Consider the following 4,537-nt stretch of genomic DNA (forward strand, 5'->3'; position numbering starts at 1 on the left):
ATGTATTATATATTATATAAATGGCAGTTAGTAGAGGAAACTATTGAAAAATTAACTACAGTGTATATTTTTGAGTCAGTTAATACAGTTTTGAGAATGTTATTTGAAGTGTCTAAAAAAGCCTTAAAAAAAATCAGAAGTCCTAAAATGATTTTAATGCTTTGACCTTGTAATTCAAATTCTAAGATTTTTACATAAGTAGTCAGAGAAATAATAAAAAGAGTATGCATAAGAATGGTCACTTGTAATTTTATTTACAATAGGAAAAATTTGGAAACAACTTTAATGTAAAAAATAGAAGGATAAATAGAAAGTTAAATATATTATGGCATATTGATTTTATGATATATTATTCAGTAATGAATATTACTTTATGAAATTTGAACGTTAAAAAATGCACACAATACCTTAAGTGGGAAAAGTGGAATATATAACTATATATGTGAAATATATAAATATATATATGTATTAGGCTCCTCTTATTTCATGAGTTCTTATTTCCTGATGTATCATATTGTCTGAACTGAAGCTCCAAAAGACATTTTAAAATACAAATGTTTCTCTCTTTTCAGTGGTAAGGAGTTAAATTATTCTTTGCATAAGTTTTCTTCTACCTAGGAAAACTTCTTAAATGAGTCCTTTAATTACTCACATATAAGGCAATTACATACTCCTTATTTAGAAGGAAAAACTGAGAAGAAACCATTAACTTGAATGCAATATTGTAGACAGAGGAGCCAAATGTTCTGTGTGGAATGCATTTTATTATGGTGCTTCTCTTTAATGAGAGATTTGTCTCTGCAGAAATTGCATTTTTTAGAGTTTGTGCTTCTTGTTCTAAGTATGTAGTTTAATGGCTCTGTGCTGCACACTTCTACTTGTTTTTGTGGAGCTGTGCTCTCTTTTCAATAGTTACTTGCGGGAGATGCACATCTGAGCCAAAGGAGACAAAAGAATGTATGGACCTGACCTTCATCTGACACCTCAGAGGGTGGGATGGGGGAACAAAAAAAGTGGCTCAAGTAAAGCTCAGTCTGGACTGAATTGTTATTGACTATTGTAACCATAATCTATTGCTGAGTTTCAAATCACTCCAAAACTCAATGGCTTCAAATATTAATTTATTATGGTTCACAAATATGCAGATGAGCTGGGGTTGGCTGATCTAGGCTGGAACCTGCTGGACATCTCTGCTTCAGAAAGCAGAGCTGGGCCAGCACTACACCTCACTGCAGATCTATGGATCACCTGAGGCAATTTAGCTCGTGTTTCTCTCCTTCTCCTTGGATATATGGGCTAGCTTGGGCACAGTTTTTCCTGGCAATTGTAGAGGTACAAGAGGTACAATTGAAGCACACAACTTCTTAACTGTAGGCTTTGAACCAGCAGAGTAACTTCTCCCATTAGGTTATTGGCCATGCACATCAGATGATCAGGCATAAAGTTAAGGTGTGAGGACATCCACTGCACCTCCAGTGAAGCCAACAATGCAATCTGTCACAATGATGTTACTTAAGTATGAAATACCCAAACTATGGGGAACGCATCAATGTTGGGATATTGTTTTCTGATGTGACCCATTGAAGTCAGTGTAAGAAGCCTTCCTTGGGTATTGGATATTCTCTTAATAAATGTGAACATTACCTATCTCGAGGAATAGCAAATTCTGTGATTCGGTGACCATATAAGTAGCAACATTCTTCTCCATGGGTCTCGTTCGTGTTAGGTCTTTGTATCAATCAAACTCTGTGGTTCTAGAGTTCCCTTCTCAAAAATGATTTCAACTTACACAACAAAGTAAGACTTTCTGCATAATGTCCACCCATAATCTATGTTTTATATACTTATTTTGATTTATTTGAAAAGTGTGACACTTCCCCTGTAGTGTCTCACTTTTAGTAGGATTTCCTTGGATCTGCCTCATTGAGAATAACCCCATAATTAATCCTCATCTTTAAAGAGACGAATAAGCAGAATTTTACTTTAGACTTCATAATCAACCACTTGGATCATTTAAGATTTTTTAACATTAAGTCTCTTAAAATAAAAGCCTACTTATTTGGGGGATATATTGATAAATGAAACAAAATAATGTATCGTTTCCTTCACCATACTTTAGTCCAAGAGTAGAATAATTCTTAGGTGATGCTCATATGGTTTATGAGTCCTTTAATGAAAAAAACAGACTCAGAATGGGTGCTGTTGTCTAGACTGATCCCTCATGCCCAGTAATTGCAAATCCCAACTTCTATATTGGAAAAGCATTCAGACAACGGTTAGATGTCGTTTGGAATCTCTCAGTTTTGGAGTAACATTTGCCATAACAGCTGTACCTAATGATTCATCAGGTTCTCTTTCACCTGGAACATCTAATTCCTGCCTCAGAACCTGTCCTGGGAAGAACCAAAGCTAAACATACTTAAGTAATGTATCAGTTCTTCATGGCAGTGATGGAGGATAATATTTATTAGACAATTCTACCATTATCCACTTGATTAAGACTCTGTGTCTAGTATGCCTTTAGTCTTTCTCCAAGAACTTTGGTACACAGACCATCTGTAATGCACATAATTAGAACAGCATAAGATTTCATAAGTTGAACTTTCCCGTGTTTTACACATCCGTTCTACGTAAAACTTGTGCATACTTCTGTTATTTTTATGTAAGAGAGTTATTTTCATATACTGTTCTTATAGAGAACATTATAGATCACTGAGATTATAGTGGCTGATAAATGTTCCCCTAACACTTCTTGGCACATACTAAAATGTAGATTATTGTCACAATTCCAGAAAGTAAAAAATGCCATTTTATGACATAGATCATATAAAGAGGAAAATATGTCTAAAAAAGATGATTTTATTTTACAATATGCTAACAGGAAAGGCAGAGGGAGACTTCCAAAGAGGATAAAGTTTGTGAATCTGAGGTCCACTTTCCAATGAATGGGATTTTAAAGCATTATGATTTAGTTGGAGATGTTCATTTTACTGAATTTGTACTTATATGTTTGCAAGTACAGTTATCTATACTGAGACTTAAGGACTCAAAAATATCACCAGTGATTTTTTAAAATAAAATCAAAAACAACAAAAAAAGACTGTTGTCTCTTGTGAAAACATAAATAGGAGCAGGTGCTCTTGAATTTCTGTGGTAAAAGGCAGAATGATTACAGCAGTACCTTCATGCTTTCTATGCCATTCCATGGTTCAAGGACATAAACCAGGAGTTCCTGGGTCATGGCAATGGTTGCTCGGTATGAAAGTGGATAAGAACCACAATAAGATCCATGGTTGACTGTCTTGATGACTCAGGCTTTATCACACAGAATGTCACTAAACGGACATAGAAGTTCTCACCTACCCATACCAACTACTACTTATCATAAGACAGATCATGGATCTAAAAAATAATATATGTAAATGGGCCTTGAAAGATTTTTTGTCTTTCCATTTGTCTTAGTCCATTTGGTCTGCTACAACGAAACATCATATATTGCGTAGCTTATAAAAAACAGGAATGTATTTCTCACAGTTCTGGAGGTTGGAAAGTTTAAGATAAAGGCAGATTCAATGTCTGGTGAGGTCCTGTTTCCTGGTTCGTATATGGCGTCTTCTTGCTGTGTCCTCACATGGTGCATGGAAAGGGGCAAATAAGCTCCCTTGGTCCTAGTTTATGAGGGTATTGATCCCATTCATAAGAGCTCAGTCCTCATGATCTAATCACCTTGGGGGTTAGAACTTTAACATATAAATTTGAGGGTGGCAAGGACATAAACATTCAGCCCATAGGACCATTTTCCTGTTTATGTACTGCAATGAGTATAGGAATGAATTACAAATTATCCTAGAAAATTTGGTCATTGATGTTATAAAGTGTAGTAGTGGAGAGATAAAGGGTAAAATGAGATTAAATATTGCTAAATGAACAAGAATATTCTGCTTTTCCCTTCTTGTTCATGGTGACCTATCCACTCGTTCGTGCCTTTACAAACACTGTTCTCTAACTTTTTCCAGCTTCAATTCAAGCTCATATTATACTTTGTGAATGGTCTTTTGCTACTTATCACAATATTACAAATGACATTAGGAAAAAAAAGCAGATTCCAAATACAGAATGAAATTTCCATACATGAGATGGAGCATCACAACGAAAATTATATAATATGATCTGACTGATCTGAAATTTCATTTGCACTGAATTATTAGCACCAAGGAATGAAATGTTTCTGAAAGATGATTTAATTTTCACAAGAGTTATTGGTCCATATCTGAAAAAGAATATGTGATTTCTTCCTTGATGATTAATTAGAATATGATGAATAGTGTCAGAGAAAGGAGTAGTACTTGGCATATATTAATGATATTAGAATTTAGGTATCTGTTCTACATTGCAAGCACCAGTAGTATCTTAAGAAGAGGAAAATAATGTAAATGCACACTATAAATCCTGTTGATGATACAAATATTAAAATGTGATGGTTTGCTCTTAATATAGCAATTAAAATATATTTTTAAAAATTATTTAGGGTATGCTT

General features: G+C 34.3%; 1 long non-coding RNA gene across 2 annotated transcripts in view; it reads right to left on the bottom strand.

Moving 5' to 3' along the window:
• Positions 1-229: 229 nt before the first annotated feature.
• LOC103610415 overlaps positions 230-4,537 on the bottom strand; it is a 37,873-nt gene continuing 33,565 nt past the window's right edge. For both annotated transcript variants that reach the window (XR_552209.1, XR_552210.1), the window contains one exon: positions 230-1,470. This is a non-coding gene — a long non-coding RNA (uncharacterized LOC103610415). The remainder of the gene's footprint in view (positions 1,471-4,537) is intronic.

This window comes from Galeopterus variegatus, unplaced genomic scaffold, assembly GCF_000696425.1.
Source record: "Galeopterus variegatus unplaced genomic scaffold, G_variegatus-3.0.2 Scaffold11110, whole genome shotgun sequence".
Lineage (NCBI taxonomy): Eukaryota > Metazoa > Chordata > Mammalia > Dermoptera > Cynocephalidae > Galeopterus > Galeopterus variegatus.